Source organism: Pleurodeles waltl, chromosome 5 (genome assembly GCF_031143425.1).
Source record: "Pleurodeles waltl isolate 20211129_DDA chromosome 5, aPleWal1.hap1.20221129, whole genome shotgun sequence".
Classification (NCBI taxonomy): Eukaryota; Metazoa; Chordata; class Amphibia; order Caudata; family Salamandridae; genus Pleurodeles; species Pleurodeles waltl.
In genome coordinates, this window is record NC_090444.1 from 869642455 (window position 1) to 869662530 (window position 20076).

Here is a 20076-nt window from a genome sequence, read left to right on the forward strand (position 1 = left end):
AGGGGTAGCCTCCCCAAGCCTCTGGAAATGCTTTGAAGGGCACAGATGGTGCCCTCCTTTCATAATACAGTGTACACCGGTTCAGGGACCCCCCAATCCCTGATCTGGGGCAAAACTGGACAAAGGAAAGGGGAGTGACCACTCCCCTGTCCATCACCACCCCAGGAGTGGTGGTCAGAGCTCCTCCAGAGGGTCCCTGGGTTTTGCTATCTTGGATTCCAAGTTGACAGGGCACTCTGGGAGCATCTGAGTTGCCAGTACCAGCAGGTGATGTCAACGCACTCCCCTGAGAGGTCCTTACCTGTGTAGCTGACCAATCTCCCTTTCAGGGCTACTTATGGTCTCTCTCTTGGGCGGTTCTTCAGATTCTGATTGCAAGACTCAAGCAGGAATCCTCTGCATTCTTTACTTCACCTTCTTACCGAAGAAACTGCATCTGGACCCTCCAGGAACTCTACAAACTTTAAGAAAGAAGCAAATACGACTTCTGCAACATTGTATCTTCAGCCCCTGGCAGCACTGCAACTGTTTCCAAGTTGTGCATCCTCCGAAGACAGCCTGCCTTCAGCCTGCACCAGAAGAACAAAGGAATCTCCCTTGGAGTGAAGGAGTCACTCCCCTGTTTCAGCAGGCATCCTTCTGCAGCAACGACCAGTGGTGTGGGTCCCCTCTTCTGACAAAGTGCCTGGATCCAGCATTATATGTGGTAGACTGAGGTGGTTCTGATGGTCCTGACGTCCTACTATCCAACTTTGGTGGAGGTAAGAGCTTGCCTTCCCATGCAAAACAATACTCCTGTGCACCACATTTTTTGCCATTGCTAAGGCTTGCTGGCATCCTTCCACAAAGTTCTTCATGCAGTGTGCAGCTTCCGACCCCAGCAGTCTATCCTGTGATGCAAAGCTTCCTGTGTCATCTCCGGTGGCGTGGGACCCGTTTTTGTACTGCTGCATGGGCCTCCATTTGCACCTTCTTTGTCCCCATGCTGTGAGACCCCTGTGCACGCTGCCTGGTCTACTGAGGCTCTCTGAGTTGCTGAGAGCCCCCTCTGACTGCCCCTCCTGGGTAGAGTCCACCAGGTCCCTCCTGGACTTTCTGCTGAGTGTGAGCTTTGCATGTGCCAAGGCTTGTTGGCAGAATCCAGTGATGCAAACCAGACTGCAATCATCCATCCGGTGTGGGACATCTTCTGCACCAACCAGGAACCCGCATCTGTCTTCTTGGGTGCAGTACTGACTGTTGTTCTTCACCGGTGGATCTTCTTTTGCACCTTCATCGGGGTTGGCAGGGGCTCCTGGATTCTTCAATGCTTCTTGGACCTGGTCCCCTTCTTCCACAGGTCTCCAGGTCCAGGAATCCATTGTTGGTGTCTTGTAGTCTCTTCTGGTTCTTGCAATATCTACTTTCTCGTGTTCTTGTGTGTTCTAGGAAAGTTACTCTGATTAATTACTCTAGCTTTCCTGGGCTCTGGGGTGGGTTCTATTACTTACATTTGGTGTTTTCTAATACTCCCAGCGCCCCTCTACACACTACACCTGCCTAGGTCGGAAACCAACTTTCGCGTTCCACTTTCTTAGTATATGGTTTGTGTTCCCTTTAGGCCCATTTCTAACTATTGTGATTTTCACTATTTGCACTGTTTTCTAACTGTTTTTATAGCTATGTCTGCATACTAGTGTATATAATTTGTGTATTACTTACCTACTAAGGGAGTATAGTCTCTATGATATTTTTGGCATTTGGGTCACCAAAATAAAGTACCATTTCTTTGGTAACACTGAATATTTTCTTTCATTTGTGTGTGTACGGTGTGACTACAGTGGTATTGCATGAGCTTTGCATGTCTCCTAGTTAGGCCTTGGCTGCTCATCCACACTACCCCTAGAGAGTCTAGTCACTGTCTACATTTCACTAATAAGGGATAACTGGACCTGGCATAAGTTGTAAGTACCTTAGGTACCCATTGCAAACCGACCAGCCTCCTATAACACATAATTCATCCGGACCACCACAAGACACAAAACAAAAGCAATGTGCAATTCTGTATCACGACCCACATTCTGTGCAAACTGTCTTGATAAAGGTCTCAAACATCCAAATCCTTCAACCTAAATTACCTGGAACAATCCTTGTACACTTTGTATGTCAGAGCAGCATCGGATCCCTTCCAATATCACAGCTCAGAAATACCCACATGAAGATGCAATGGTGAAGGTACTTGTACAAAGAACAAAACATGGAGTATAGGCTTGATACCATACCTATGACACAAGTCACATAGCAAGCAACTGGAAAACAACAAGGCATATTTACAGTGTTTTGGTGCAGGGCAGCGCCACAAGCATTCCTGCTTCTTTGTCCAGCATCCAAACAAAAGAGCAGGAATGTGTCATATCTACAAGATACAGCACATTCCTTTCCTTTTCCTCTGCGCTGGTGCACAAATTGCTGCCATGCACCAACGCATGCACCCTTGCACCATGGTACAAGGGTGCCTGCATGCGGGGATGATTGTTTTGTGCAGGAAGTGGCACCTTCAAGCACAAACACAATCCCAAGAGGAGTTTTCCTCTTTCAATGTGTGCAGCTCACATTGAAAGAGGAAAAAATGGGGAGAAATAACAATATTTCTCCCCGTTGTGTCACTTCTAAACCTTGTAAATCTGAGATTGTGTCAAAACCTACGGATGTTCCTTGAAAACACCATGCAACACCCATGGAAACTTTTACCCGATGCAAAGTAAGGCAATGCAGTGACTTGCGCTGCACTGCCTTATTCCATAACTACAAGGCCATGTAAAGCCACGCACAGAGGCTTTGCATGGCCTTGTAGATATGGATCATCAGCCTGCGCTGCCAATGAGTAAAAAAAAGGGACACATCGGCGGTGCAGGCCAGGTGTATATATGGGCCAAAGTACAACATCATCAAGGCAGGGATTTGTCAAAAGCTATCTTATCAAGCAAGCTGAATATTGCAAAGTATTAGCTCCACAGCTGTTTCTAATACCCTCAACTTCACACATTCTCACAGCTACAGTTCATTGTACAGTCACCGTCATTACATCACATGACATACTTACACTCATGAAAAGTAGTTCTTCTTGCAAGTCAGCTCCTTCCTCTTCACCACTGTCATCTTTACTTGGCATTTCAGGAGTCTCACCCGGATGAACTGGAGGCTTGCCCTCCTCTGGAATGTATGGGATATTCCTCCAAAGGATGATGTTGTAATGCATGCTACATGCCACAGTGATCTGACACACTTTCCACGATGGGAAGAGGAGGGCTCCATCAATTCGGTCCACAGAGCAAAATCTGGCCTTCAGGAGCCCAAAAGCCCTCCCCACTGGCTGCCGGGTTCTTCCATGGGCCTCATTGAAGTGGACTTCCCCTGGCATAGTTTGATTCCTCAGCGGCATCAACAACCAAGGACGATATGGATATGTGGAGTCTCTTGTTAAGGAATGAGGAATATGTGCAACAATGGGTCACTCACTTCATGATTACTGCACCTGATGTTGCACACACACAATCAGGACAGATGTGACTTACCAACCAGCCAGGCCCTCTCTGGGTGCAGTTGTGACATCACGGTGTGTTGCTGTTCCGCATTATGAAGAAATCATGGGCTAATCTTGAATAACAGGCACAGAGTTTGAGATGTAGAGATCTGCCAAAGAGACAACTTAGATGTTGATGGAAAGGAAGTTCTATCAGTAGTGATAGACTTGTTCAGAGGCCTGCAGTGGTACCAAGCCAACATGTGTGCCATTAATGGCTCCCACCGCATGTGGGAAGCAGGCAAAACCATAAAAGTCAGCCTTCACATTGGCTAAATTCTCATGTCAGGGGAACCTGATACAGCTGTCAATGTGTTTCAACACTGCTGAGAGGAAAGCCTTCAAAACCAGACTGAAATTAGGTTGGGACATTCAAAACAGATAGAGCCACTTTATGTTGGAAAGACCCTGTGATTAGGAAGTACAGTACTGTCATGACTCACTCAATGAGTGCTATGCAGGCTGGATAACTAAAAGCTGGCATCAGCCAATTGATTGTTGGCTGACACATACCCTCAACCAATTTTGCACGTCATTTGGCATGTACAGCTGCAGTAGCAATGAGAGAGAAGACACGTATGACTAGATTTGTTAGCCACAATGTGCATTTCCAGGGCCCTAATGTGCAATCATGCAGCAAAGTGCACTGCACATGTGAAATGGGGAAGGTTTCTAACCTGACAGTTGGCATGCATCATGGAGTGACTTGCAGTTATGTTGAAATAACATATAGTTGGGTATAACCATTCATCCACAGACATCTGGGTTTGCAGGACCAAAATAGGACACTAATGTAGCTTCCAATTGGGCAACATGTTGATGGCCTTCTAATGGTACTTGCAAATCTCTAGGCCTCTCCACTATACAAAGGACTAATGGTGTCTACTGATGCAATCTGAGTATGTAATTGTAAAGGGTGCCAGACATTAGTGATGATTTCCCTAGGGCTTGCTGATTCTTTGTGTTGCATATTTTAGGGACATATCTCTATGTCAATTTGCGTATTATGTGTTAAGTGTACATTTCCATGCCAAATGTGTGGTAGATCAGAGATACATGGGTACTATCTCTCTGACTCCATTGAGACAAATTTCACTTGGTGAAGTGTGTATTGTTGATATGTTTCCAGTGTGACATGAGTAATTCCATGTCACCTTCTCCAGGCTATTGTACTTTGGTCGTTGTCAGCAACACATATGTTCTAGAAGCACGATTTCACATTGTAGTGTTGGTGTGCATGTGACAAATAAATGTGGGCATGTCCTTGTGTAGGATCTGTGGGAATGAAGTTGGCATTGCCCTACTATTGCATGACTGCAGGTAAGTGCGGTATGCTCCATAAGGCAAAGAATTGAAGGTGATGTGGTTTCCAACTTGTTCAGTGGTTACTGTGATTGCATAACTTCAGCTAGGCAATTGTGGTTGTCCGAGATCCTGATTTTCTGTGAGAAACAGTTGACAGTTCAGATGGTATGCATGCCTATGGTATGGTACATGTAGGGAACTCTATGGTGGAGTTTGTTGCTGGGGCCTACTTGACATCATGGTAATGTTTGCTAATCACAGCTGTTGTTAAAGTATGATTAGGAACATGTGGTGACTTTTTTTCTCTTTGTGTTTTCAGCATCAGCCAGGGAAGTGAAAGAGACAGGGCACAGCCAAGTGGGGAAGCATCTGGCCACGGTACCTCCGGTCAAGACACTACTGACACAGATGGACCTAGTGGCCTCAGTGTAAGGGGAGTGCCACTCAGGAGACCTGATCTACATCCTCATCATCCAATTCTACCTCCAGTGGCCACTCCGAGTGGTGGCAGACCCATTGGAACAGACTCCTGTACCATGTTTGTCCACCGCCCCCCAGTTGTATTGGCACCCTCCCTGTTGCTCCCCATCTGGTTGCCCATGCCCACGCACACAAGAGAGTGGGTGTCTCCTTTGCTGCATGCACCTCTGCCCCAGCCCTTGTTACCGCTGTTGCCCTGAGTGAGGAGACTATTTGTCTCCTGAGGAACATTTCTGGGGGTGAGACTTCCATTGTGAATGCCATACAGGGGATGGTCAGCCAACGTCAGTAGACCAGTGCTTTCCTGGAGGCCATTCACAGTGCCATGTCTGGCCTACAGAGATATTTTCAAGTTCTGGTGGCAGCCAGTCACCCCCCCCCCCACATTCCATTCCTCCTCCACCTCCCTCTTCCCAATTCAAATCTCCCATTTCCCTACCTATCCCAAGCACACAGACACATCCGAATGCACCCACTTCAACACACACAAGCAGCACACATACACACAAACACCACATGACACACTGGTATGCAGTCGCTCAACATACATGCACACACAAAATATCAGCCACCACTTCAGCAGACACCCCCACTGACCCACACACCACATCAAGCATACCCACAGGAACCACCACAACAGCCAATGGCACATCCACCACATGTACCATACCCGCAGACAACGCCTCAACGGACACACAGACATCCACCACATCCATCATACCTGCAGACACCAACCCAACAGACACACAAATATCCACCATTCTCACATCATCCAGCACCTCCATCTCCCTGCCCCCAAGAAATGCAAATATCCACAGTCACACACACAACAGACACCACCCAAATCAAAAGCTTACATCACACATGCACACATCCAAGAGATCAACACCCACATACCAGACAACCACTCCCTCAAACTCCAAATCCCCAACCCCTTCTGATGGCTATTCCCATGTTCCAAAGGAAAGTTTCCTTTTTTAACTTACCCTTTCCCCTGTTCCCTCCCTGGTCCCAAACCCAAAAGGCCCGACCCACATCCAAACCCATCCCTTCCACATCCAGGTCTGCCCCTGTCTCACCTACCCCCTGCAAGCACCTATCCCCCTTGCCTCAGGAGGAAGCCCACCCCTGCTAAGAAAGAGATCATCCCTCCCAAACCCACCCATTCCAAATCAGACCCCCCCCCCCAGGATGAACCCTGAGGTGCCTGCCTGCCCACTTGATGCCTCTTCCTGTGGAGATTCCCTGGCAAAATAGAAGTCAAAAGTGGGCACAGTACGGAGCAACAACAATATGATGGACTGGCCAATGACCTTTGCTCAAAATCCTTTGGTTACATATAAACCCAAATAATTGTGTTTTTGGGCACACATTTGTCCTGCAATTCCTTTTCTACCTTTATGTTGTTCTAGAGTAATTTGTGCTGTCTGCCTACAGTTGTGTCTGTTTCAGACTGATTGCTGATCCATTTGCTGTTGTTATGAAAATCTGAATTTGTGGGCAGTGCTGGTTTCACCCAGGGCAAAGGTATATGAGGACTGTATGGATATGTGTTTGTTAAAGCAATTGTGGTGTCATTGGATGGTGTTCTATTTGGTCTGGTAAGTATTTCATCTTGTGTTGTCCAATGTCAGCATGTATGGTGTTAGACTTGTCCCCCTGATATGGACACTAGATCCGTCTCATGTGTGTCAGCTTGAGTTGTCTTTGTGCAGACATGGAGGGTGTTCAATTGTGCTACCTTTGCAGTTGACTGTGCATGTGTCCATTTTGCTGTGTGTACCTTGCAGCTACTTAATCTAGATGTATGTCCCATGCAGCTGCTATTTTCTTTGCTTTCTTGACTTGCACTTCCACATTCTGCAGATATGAATGTCACGTGGCTCTAGTATTGTTTGTCCCTGGGATACATGTAGGGACAGTTCCTGTGCAAATGTTACTTTAGGGGCAAGTGCAAAGTGTGTTGTGTCCCAGTCCACCATCACTTCCTTGCTCCTGATGCACCATCGCTATTGTGCAGGTATTGTTTTCATAGTGAGCTTTGCATATATGTCTCTGCGACTATTGTGCAACCCACTGTCCTTCCATTGTGTTGCAATGTGGTTGATGTGTGGGGCCCATACCAGGGATGTCTAATAGGAGTTGTGTTTCTGTTCCATGATACATCCATGCTTATGTGTTATGAATCTGATGACAGTCCATGGCATGCGTGCAATGTGAGGGTGTCAGTTGTATTTGTAGATGTAATGCTGAGTTGTTGGTGTTGTGTGACACAATGTTGCTTACACTTAACTGTCCCTGTGCCTAAGATGTGCAGATTTGTTTTTGCCTACTATTGCGGTGCAGTGTGAGTGACCTGTCTAAAGGGGGCGTTTCGTAGCTGTGAATGTGTCTTCTTTGTGACTCAGACTATGTACACAATTACAAGTGTACTTGATGCCCTTTGCATGATCCCCCATATCATGTGGATGATAGCACGACGATATGATGTTGAGATTCATGACACAGATAAGTGTGTGTACTTACCGTCGGTTGTGTCCACAGTGGCGTGGATTTTGTGCACCTTTGATGAGCAGCAGTGGCAGGAAGTGTGTGATGGGCACCATGGCGGTACAGGACTTGTGATGCTGCCTGCAGGTGAGTTGCTCCCTTTGTACTCTCTGTTTCCACCTGCTGACATGTAGTGGCTGGACCACCACGGTCACATTGCCGGTGTGCAACCCCATAATGTGTCCGGCGGTAACACTGTGCCCATCGGCCTGTTTGTGCTTCCTCATCACTGTGGTCGTCTGTGCAGCCTGGTGGTGCCAGCGGGACCACAGCGGTCTTTGCTCTATAGGTCCTCATGACTTGTAATGCAGTGGTCCAATCGCCAAACCGATGCTGGTCGGACCACCACTGCTGCCAGACTAGACTGTGACTTTGTAGTTGCAAATCTAGTAGAAATAATCCCTTAAAAGTATTATTTGATGTCAATATATTTTTTTATAGAAACATGTGTACATATGGCATTGTTTTGGAATACATAGGAAAAACAAATTTCGTACTCCTGCGTGATTCTGCAGATCTGCCACTGAGTTACACAGCAATCGAATTGTGCTATTGTTTAAGGAGTGTTGGAAAGGGTTAACTATACCAGTCAGTCATTAGTGGTATTACTTAAGTTTAATATAAAAGGGAAATTGTGATTGGTTTTCTGATTGAGTGCCCTTGAAAGCAAAGTTGAAAAGGTTGCAATTAATGATTGCCTTGTATGAGAGTGGCATACCAGTCTTCAGCTTGGTTTGTGCTCATTTTCAGTGAGAATAAATTCTAACTGGCACTGAAAGACAAAGATACACTCCAACAAGCACACTTAACAGGTACGTGTAGCGAAATACAGTTTATTTTAAAATGTATTAGTAAAGGCATGAGTGCATATAAGGTGACTGACAGTAAGCAGCATGTTGATAAAATGTAGAAAGGAATATAAATAGGTTTGTGATTAATATACAGAAAATTTGAAAACTCACCAAAGAAATAATTAAAGGCTTTACTTGGAATTAGAAAATTTGTTTGAGGAGTCTTTCTGTTTCCTTTCACCATAGAAAACCTACCCCTGACCTAGGTTGTAGCTAGGCCAGAGAGTACAGTGATTTGTGATTAAAAGATTAAACATGCTTTACTGAGCTTTACAAACTTAAAGGTGCATGTTCACACTGTATGGCTAGCTATATATGCAATGTTCATCTTATAGTAAAAGTCACATATGTATTAAGGAAAGCATCGAGGTTCTCTCACACCAAGTTAGAGACATTAACAGTGGATTACATATTGATGAACACACCAGAGAGCAGGTATGTATAGAGCAGTGTGAAAAGTAGTTGGGTAGTGATACAGTCTGTTCAATATATAGTGAAATACTTACAAAATCTGGTTGCTCATTTACAGAAGTAGTCCTTTAAACATGGTTTGGGTGCAGTTGCCAAGTAGTGATACATCTAACTTACCCATACAGAGAAGTAGTATTTCAAACATGCCTGCGGTATACTACTGCAAAGCCTAAAAGTGAAGGTTTACTGTCAGCTTGACTTGGCATTAGAAAACCTACTTACGAAGTCTTAAAACTGTCCTTCTACTATCGAAAATCCAGCACTTAACTAGGCAGTAGGAAGGCCAAAGAGGAGGGTGTTGTGTGCTTAAAAGATAAACATGTTCTTCTTAGTTTCACTGACTTAAACATGCACTTGCAGATCCCAATGCTGAGTTATATATACAGTCTCCCACCCATACTGCCAGTCACTTACCTAATTACAAAAGCATAAAGCCATACACACAGTCAGTCAGACACACAAAGAGCCACTTATACATTCATGAACACATGCAAACAGCAGCTATATATGGTGCGGTTTGAGACCTGGTTGGCAACTGATACAGTCACTGCAATATGTAGTCAAGTACTCTCATACCTTAGCTGCTCAATCAGATAAGTAGCCCTTATATTATGGCTTGGGATTACTAATGGTGAGCATGAGTGCACAGTTTCACTATCACCTCGACTTGCCATTACAAAAGCTTCACAAGTTTTACACTCCCCTTTTATCACACACACTCAACCATTAGGTGGGCTGTGGGTAAGCCATAGAGTAGAGTGATCTGTGAGTAAAAGGTGAAACATGTCCTTGTGAGTTTAACAGACTTAGATCTCAAGTTAGACATCCCTATGCCAGGTTATATATGCAGTCTAGAACTCATACTACAACGCATACAGCTTATTACAAAAGGATTAAGTCAAATGAATTCCATCTTTATTTGGATGAGATAAACATCCATAAATGTTGCATAACATATAATATACACAGTAAAACAACATTTTATAAAATTCATACTGTACTGTACAACATATTAGAAGAACATCCCCACCCTCGCAATAAAAATGATATCTATCATAATATTATGCCCCGGCTTTCACTGCCACCCTCGAGAAGGAGCCCACCTGGAAAATGGTCTCATTATCTGATACTTGCACTAACAAGGTGAAAGCAGATTTTAAATGCATATACTTGCTGCATTTTGATTTTGAAAGTGGTATTAAAAATTGCTTTGTATAAACACCGTAACATTGACAATATAAGTAAAATGCAGCATAGTTCGTCCAGAAGTACCATCACAAGGGCAATATGTATCCTCAAGATGTTTCACATAACCCAATGGAAAGCACAGTGAAAATGTAATAGTGTCTGCTCTAAAACGGACTAATACCGAGCACTCCCAGCGACCTCGCGTCCACAAGAGGTAAGTAGAATGAGAATTAGATGAGGGAACATTCCCATAAGCCATAGTAGTAGGTTTGCTCATCTCCCTGCTAATTCTATGTAAGTGCAGCCAACTATGTAAGGCCTGTTTAACTTGCTTTTTATGAGTACAAAACTATTCTCTGGTGAGTCAAAAACATGCTGCAAATTTATTTTAACAAACTCTGATTTGTTATACTTGCTATTTGTCATACTCGACTGTCTTCTAAATCCGACACACATAGGCCCATATTTATACTTTTTGACGCTAAACTGCGCTAACGCAGTTTAGCGTCAAAAAGTTTTGCGCCGGCTAACGCCATTCTGAAGCGCCATGCGGGCGCCGTATTTATTGAATGGCGTTAGCCGGCGCAAGCAGACCGGCGCTGCCTGGTGTGCGCGAGAAAAACCACGTACACCAGGCAGCGCCGGCGTAGGGGGAAAATGGCGCATGGGCGTCTTAAAATGGGGCAAGTCAGGTTACGTCGAAAAAATCGTCGTAACCCGACTTGCGCCATTTTTTTTCAACGCCCATCCCCCATCAACATGACTCCTATCATTGTAAAGATAGGAGTCATGCCCCCTTGCCCAATGGCCATGCCCAGGGGACTTCTGTCCCCTGGGCATGGTCATTGGGCATAGTGGCATGTAGGGGGGCACAAATCAGGCCCCCCTATGCCAAAAAAAATTATTAAAAAAAAATAAAAAAATACTTACCTGAATGTCCCTGGGGTGGGTCCCTCCGTCCTTGGGTGTCCTCCTGGGGTGGGCAAGGGTGGCAGGGGGGGTCCCTGGGGGCAGGGGAGGGCACTCTGGGCTCATTTTGAGCCCACTTGTCCCTTAACGCCATGCCTGACCCAGGCGTTAAAAAGCGGCGCAAATGCGCCGTTTTTAGCCACGCCCACTCCCGGGCGTCTCTTTTGCCCGGGAGTATAAATACCACGTAAAGGCCTGGGAGTCATTTTTTAGACGGGAACGCCTCCCTTGCATATCATTAACGCAAGGAAGGGGTTCACGCTAAAAAATGACGCACATTCCGGGAACTTTGGCGCTATTCGCCTCTAACGCCATAGTATAAATATGGCGTTAGTTGGCGTTAGTTTAGCGTCGAATTTGCGTCGAAAAAAACGACGCAAATTCGGCGCAAACGGAGTATAAATACGGCCCATAGTTCTTCATAGAAGAAAAACTGGGAGTTTAACAGAAACAACAGAAAGTAGCCTCCTAAAGAAGTGATTTTCCTCCCTCGTCATAGACTCAAAGCTCACTATGCCCCGGATCCCTGCCCCATATAATGCGACAGAGACACACTATGAATTTTAGATCATCAGAAGTGGAGCAAGTGAACTGCACCCCTTTGGTTGAGGGAGGTTACACAGGGTACCTATCTCCTTAGTAAGTTAAATCCTTTGTTGAGAGATGTTAGGGACCCAGGAGCCTGTATCTTAGGAAAAATAATGTATACTACTTAGGGTATAGCTGCCCACAGAGAAATAAGCTGTCTTCACTTGCGGCCATGGGATATGAGGTGTGACTTAGAAATATTAGTTCTTAAGTCCAACTGTGCCATAAAATCCACAAAAGCAAGTACCAGAACGTGCAGGCCTCTAGACGTAGGTGTCGTGAGTACTACGTCGTCCACGTAAAAAAGTGTAGGCAACAACTTTCACTTTATTTTTGGCATATCTAGCGTGACAGAGGGTAAAATGGGACAAAGTTCATTGATATACAATATGAAAAGTAAGGGAACTAACTCGCACCCTTGTCTCACACCCTGCCGAACGTCCACATCACGAGACCTCACTTTCAGAACGAATCCTAACACTTGCCTTCATGTCTTAATGTAAGAAGGCCAGGAAGTGCACCAACACGTTTTCCAGTCCTCGGGATAAAAGTATATTGCACAGATTCGATCAGTTGACACATTCAAACGCTGAGGATAAATCAATGAACACTAAATACAAAGAACCACGTTTGGCCACAGTATGTTTTTCGAGGATGAGATTCAGGTTTAGGCACTGCTTGACTGTGCCCCTGCTAATCCTCAAGCCATAATGACACAGATATAAGACGGATTCCACTTTGGCCCATTTCTTAATTCTATTGTATACGACGACCCTCCCTGAAATGTTACGGGTAGATTCAATCAAAGAAATTGGCTTGTAACAACCTGGTTGAGAATGGTCGCCTTTTTCAAATATTGGTACTAGGCAATATTCCAAGTAGCAATAATCCGGTTATGAAAGTGGTTGTTGAAAATGTTGGTGATCAGGGGAGCCCAAAAATTTATGTTACATTTTATTAAGTTGATTGGGACCCCATCAGGGCTAGGGGCCTTACCACTATTGCTCTGGTTTGTTGTCCCCTCTACCTGGTTTACAGTGGTTCAAAAGTCTGTCATAATTGATAACAAAATAATTTTCAAGGAAAATAGCAACATAAGCAAAAGCGAACTAAGTCTTTCATGTGCTGCTGGTGATGTGACAAGTGGTTGGGGACACTAACTGGCTTTTACTCTTCAAGTCAGAGAGGAGGGCCCAAAAGGATGACGTGGGTCAATTTTAGTTAGTCGCTCGGTCACAGTGATAGTTTAGCTTAGGCTTGCGGCCTGTGCCCTTTTACCCAGTTAGCATGCTCTGTTGTTTTTATTCATTTTGTTTTTCTAATACCTTTAGTGATTTTGTTTTAATTCTATTATCAGCCGTTATTCTGTGATAGTGTCATTATCAGTGCTTTGGATGACATACTTTGCATCATGTTCTTTTCCTCAGAATCAAAAGAATGGAATGCGAGGCAAACAGAATAATATTTTGTCTTGCCAACCCTAAGCCTGCGTAAACAGTCCAGAGTTTAGGTATATTCCTGCATCAGGCTCCTGTGCATGAACACAAAAACATGTCCCCTATAAAGACATCTTGGAGGACAAAGGGTATTAGAGGGGCTTCCAGACAGAATTTTCATCCATGCTGCGTGCCAATTTTCAGCCGACCTCAGCCTTTGTATCTCCACGGATCCTGATCTCGAGACTAGTGGCCTGACCTTGTACCAAGGTAATGGGGGTGGGGTGTGCTTCTCGTGGATACTGTACTGACAGATTTGGCTTTTATTGCCATGTTCTGGCTTGGGGGCTAGAGATTAGGTTTTTAGGTAGGAATTGAATCCTCATGTTATGACAATCTGTTGGGGTTGTTCATACATATAGCTCTAATTTTCACAATCCTGATTTTGGTATTCCTCATTATCCTAATCATTGCAACTCATGCATTTTATCATAAATTGCATTCTTTTCAATAAATATATTGGAAACTGTCCTGTATCTCTTTTCTTGCCTATGTGTGTGCAAGAGACTTGTATGTGGAGAGAAAAAGGTAACGCTTGTTTCCACCATGATTTCCCTGAGGGATCTTCAGAGTCCATGCGAGGCTGCAACAAATCACCTTTACAGATTAGTTTTGGTGATGTGCTGCTAGTGAGGGTTTGGCTGCCAACTGCCAACTGGTGTTGGGGTGACTCAGACATCTACAACACAGAGGTGGTGTTGCCCCAAATTCAGCAGTCTCGTTGCTATGCAAGAGTCCGTATGGCAAGGATCAACCGTCCTTCAGGAAGGATGTCTCAACTAGCCTATCTCACTGAGACATCAAAAACGCATTCCATCACCTAGCAGTAGTGGTTTTATAATATTTATATGCCTTAGCTACAGTCAAGGCATCCCTAGGTTTTTGGGCCAGTGCCCCCGCAGCACTCAATTGGCTTCTGAGCAGTCATGATTAAACCATCTTGGTGTACTTTCTATTGGGCAAAAAGGCTTTAAAGGAGCATACCTGATATTAAAGCATAACCCATTGAATGCCTCAGCGGTAGAGGGGGGAGACTCTGAATCGGCTAAACACATTTCCACCAAGTTTATATTCTCTGCAATAACCAGGTTAAAGAATTGGGCATAGTTATGCATCTTCCACAACTAACGAAGATTATCTGACGAGGCCTGAATTTTACAAGCTCATTTTTCTTTCCTGAATCTGTCCTTATGATAAACTAAAAAGGTTGTCTCTAAAGGACTGTGGTCACTGAATTCAGAAACAATTACCTAGTCATGTAATGATAGCCCAGTTAGGGTTTGAGAGTTAAAAATATAAGCAAGTGTGGAGGGACATCCACTACCCCTAACAGTAGGTAAAACTGAAATATTTATCCTTGTTACATCCATAACATTCTCCAGATTGCAAGACACTAAGGCCCATATTTATACTTTTTGACGCAAAGCAGCGCCAGCGCAGGTTTGCGTCAAAAAGTTTACCGCCTTTCCAACGCATCAGCCGGGCGCCTTATCTATGGAATGACGTTATCAGGCGCTGCGGCCTGGTTAGCGTCAAAATAAATGACTCTAACCGGGCAGCGTAAGCGTAGGGAAGAATGGGGGTTGTGCGTCAAAGAATGATGCAAGTCAGGTTAGAGTCAGAAATCTTGGTTCTAACCTGACTTGCACCATTTTTTGATGCACAACCCCCATTTAAATGACTCCTGTCTTAACAAAGACAGGAGCCATGCCCCCCTGCCCAATGGCCATGCCGACATGGCCATTGGGCACAGTGGCATGTAGGGGGGCCCAAGTTAGGCCCACTATGCCACTTTAAAAAAATAAAAAACATACTTACCTCTATTTACCTGGGATGGGTCCCCCATCCATGGGTGTCCTCCAGGAGTGGGCAAGGGTGGCAGGGGGTTTCCCTGGGTGCAGGGAAGGGCACCTGTAGACTGCTTCCATGGTCGGAGATCATTGAAATGAGCCCACAGGTCCCTTAACGCCTGCAATGACCCAGGTGTTAAAAAACGGCACGAATCAGGCTGGGTGCCATTTTTTAAGACCTGCCCCCTCCTGTGCATCAAAATGACGCAGGAGTATAAATAAGGCGCACATGCCTTAAAGTAATTTTTTGCACAGGAACACCTACCTTGCATATCATTAGCGCAAGGTAGGTTTTCATTTCCAAAAAATGACTCAAACTCCATAAATTTGGCGCTGGATGGGTCCAGCGGCAAAGTATAAATATGAAGTTAAGTTTGCGCCGAATTTGCGTCAAAATAAATGATGCAAATCTGGTGCAAACAGAGTATAAATATGCCCCCAAGCAAGCCTCCAATTCCTGGCTTTTTGGATCTGTCAAAACATGGAAAGGTTTAAAGGAACAGTATGTGGTACCTTTGCTCTGTAGTTTTACATTAAAATCATCATCCATACAAAGGAGGCTTTGATGCACTGCGTGAGTGTCCATATCAAGCAATGTTGTAACAAAACAAAACAAAACAGGAAACTTAGCATTTGGAATATTCAAGAAGTCATTATTGTCGAAAATAAAGAAGTAGAAACTCAAGTCAGTTTTTAATGAACTGACTTGAAAACTACTAACTTTATGAAGCAAGAAACTAACATGTCCCCCAAGTGTGACACTCACCAAAACCACCAAACCCGCTGAGGGGCAGCCATGGCAAGAAGGCGAGGCCGGAACGGTAAAGCACTGAAAACCATCAAACCCAAATGAGTGAGGGCCTCATTACGCTGACCCTATTATGAGTTTCCCACTGGCCCAGCGGAAAACTACCCACAACATTGATGCCGGCTTATAATCGAGCCAGAGTCAATGCTGAGGTGCATCGGGTGCGACAGCACCTGTCGCGCTTTTCACTGCCAGTAATTGCAGTGAAAAGTGCGACAGGGCTGTTCATGGGGGCCCTGCACTGCCCATGCCAACTTCATGGGCAGTGCAGGGGCCCCCAGTCTCTGCCAGTCTTTGCAGGCGGTGGAACCACCATGCAAAAGCTGGCGGACACAGGAGTTGCAATTCCCAGGGCAGCGCTGCTTGCATTGCTGCTCTGGGGGATTAAGACCAGCTGTCTGTCAGCCGGTGAAAAAGTTGCTGTGACGGCGGTCAGATCGAGGCGCTTTCATCACAGTCATAATGTGGGTATCAGACCTCCGCTTTGAGGGTGGTCCAACCGCCACCGTGAGCCTGGCAGTCTAGGACCACCAGACTCATAATCAGGGCCTGAGTGTCCTACGTCTTCTGTAGCAAAACAACATCAAAACCCTGAATAAAGGTAATCCAAACAGGCTGGCTAATTTTAGAGCATAGGCCTGTGATGTTCCATCTCAACACCGGCAGGAGGAACAACCAAGGTGCAGGTGAAGCCATAGCTAAACAGGAGTTTAAGATTGGGTGAGGAATTAACATCCTTGAGTGGGGGGCACTGATGTAAAGTCAGATCCCCATATGTTGATCTTGATGGTCAATCAACAGCTTCTAGGTCAGCCAGGGGTGCAAATCTGTTTACATTAGCAAAAGGAGATGTCAATGTAGGAGAGGTACATGGATAGGAATGCAGGGATTTCGGCCTATAAAAATAACCAAGGGGAAGAGTGGTAATTCAGATCTCAGATTGCCCATTAAATTCTGTCACAGCTTATATATTTGGAACACTGACACGATTCCTAAAGTTTATGACAATGCAGTCACCTGTGATGTTTTTCTGTGAGTACCCCACCCAACCAACCCTCCTTATCATAACGATCTCATTTAAACCCTGTATGTTAACATTTTTGTGCTTTTGCAACCAGTTCCCTGGTTTATTGTGTCGCTGGCCCCAAGATTCCTGTTGACAAGGTCTAAGAGGTGGAACACCCGCAAGAGCCAAAACATATCGGTTAGCTGCTGGCAGTAGGTGCAGTCATCTGGGTTGCATATGCCGTTGTGCCCCACCACCCCGTTTCCCAAAGTAGTATTGACCCTGGGCCGGCTGCCAGATTTAGCAACAACATCCACAGTTGTATCCGATCCCTTATGTTGCAGTGGGTTCCCAGAGCTTATGGGGTTAGATTAAGTTAACGCATGAGGATTACCTAATTGGTGCGCGATGGAGGACAGTTTGAAGCTCCGGACACAGATGGCACAGCACCACCTTCATGCCTATCCAGCAGCATTGTTATAAGATGCTCAATACGATCTAACCTATTCTGTAACAGCAGCAGCTTCTCTTCCAGGAACGTTCTAAACTTTTCACAAAGGTTGTTTTGGGTGGAAAGATCCATGGGCAAATGGCGAGCGTTTCAGTTGTTTGCGACTGATTGGTGAAAAAGGCCTACTGTGTTTGTTGACCTTCACGATTGCCAAGCTGAGTTTTTTGTGTATCCTTCTGTTTTGCAAGCACGCTCTCCCTAGTGAGCCTCTTCCTTTTCATGACTGGACCTTTACCAGATAGAATGGGCTCCGAATTGTCAATGGTATTGTATTGTATTGTAATAGTATTTATATAGCGCTTACTACCCCTGACGAGGCGTCGAAGCGCTTTTCGGCGAGTAGCACACTACTCCGGAACCCAACAAGAATTAGTCATGGATTAATATCGGGAAATATGAGTACAGTTTTAGTATTATTAAGAGTTAATTTGAGACGTGGATATGAGAGTTTGTTAGTTAGATTGACAGGAGTAATGGAGGGGTGGTGGAGGAAAGAAATCCAGAAGTGTTAATTGGGAGTATATCCCTCATTTACTCATCCCAGGGGCTTGGGATGAGTAAAGGGGGATGGAGGAGGGAAGATTCTGTGGAAGGGTTGGGGAGATCATAGTAGCAGGGTGAGATAAATGAGGGCAAATTTAGTAGGGTTGTTTGGGAGGTCATAGTAGTAGAGTGAGGTTTTGTGAGTTAGATGTGGAAGCGGAGGGAAGAGCTTAGGCAGAGTTATTTAGGAGATGGAAATAGTAGAATGGATTTGGGATGAGTCAGAGTGGGGATGGAGACTAGATTGATAGAGGCATGACATATGATGGTCGGTAGATAAGTGTGGTAAGATGAGAGCAGGGATTCATAGATATCTAGTATAACAACCCACCCAGGGGCCATGCAATGACCCACGAACATGCCAAGCACAGAAACAACTTACACACACACACACATATATATATATATATATATATATATATATATATATATATATATATATATATATATATATATATATATGTATACACACACACACACACACACATGAATACACACACATATGCACACATATATGTACGTACAATACATAATTAGAACCATGGGTAAATATACTTAGTCAAACAGGTTTAAAGAGTGTGTGTGTGTGTATTTTATTGTTATGACATAGTAGCAATACATATTTTCTAAAGAACTATACATAACTAGAAATATACACATAATCAGAAAAAATATTTATCAACATAGCCATATGCAGTCATTAGTTGTATGAATATGGTGGCTATGAAGGAAAGAGCCAACTCTTGAGTAGTTTTCTGAAGACAAAAAAGTGATCTGTGGCTCTTATAGTTGGGGGTAATGAATTCCATAGTTTGGCTGCTTGAACTGAGAAGGATGTACCACCTATAGTCTTTTTCTTGTATGGTGGTGTTCTAAGGCGGGGTGCCAATCTTGAGCGGAGGTTTCTTTGTTGGATGTATTTGGTTATTTTGTTTCTGATAAAAAGCGGTCCTGTTCCATGTATAGCTTTGTGGGTGATACAAAGCAGCTTGAAAGTGCATATTCTGGCAACGGGTAACCGGTGTAGTGCTCTCAAGGCAGGGGAGATGTGCGCTTGCCGCTTTACACGTAATAGTAGCCTGGCTGCGGAGTTCTGGATACGTTGTACTTTTTTCATAATAGATAGAGATGATCCATGGTAGTGCCATTGGCATAATCCAGTTTGGATAGTACAAGCGGGATAGTAGCTTGCACCTTGTGTGGAAATCCGAGGTGGGGGAAGATGCGTCGTAAAGTCTTCAAGTTGAAGAAGCTTGTTCGTGCTAATTTGTCCACTTGGGCATTCATAGTTAACTTGGAGTCCATGGTGATTCCAAGGTTTTTAACTTTCTTCGATAATTGAGGAGGTGGTCCAAGATCGTCAGGCCAGACGCATAGAGGGTCATAACTTTTCCAGTCACCACATATGAGTATTTCTGTTTTGGAGGCATTTAGTTTGAGATGGCTCCAGGTCATCCACTGATCAACGGCTCGGAGGCAACTGAAGATTTCTGAGTTTTCAATGTTTTTGGGGCATTCTAATTTAAGTAGTATTTGTGTGTCATGTGCATAGTTGTAGCATGTGAGATGAAAATCATTGATCAGTTCTGGTAATGATATCATGTAGATGTTGAAAAGCAAAGTTGAGATGATTGGTCCTTGGGGGACCCCTGCTTTTGTGAGGTAGGGTTTGGACGAGAAGGGGGGTGAGTAGATGATAGTAGATCTTTTTTTGCAGATAAGAAGTAATCCAGTGGAGAGCGGTCCCTTGTATGCCGGCTTCGTGGGGTCTTTGAATTAGGGTGTCATGGTCAACCGTATCAAAGGCAGCCGAGAGGTCCAAGAGAAGCAGTGCAGCAACTCCATTGCGGTCGACTATGTTTTTAAGATCATCCCAGATTGCTAGGAGTGCCGATTCA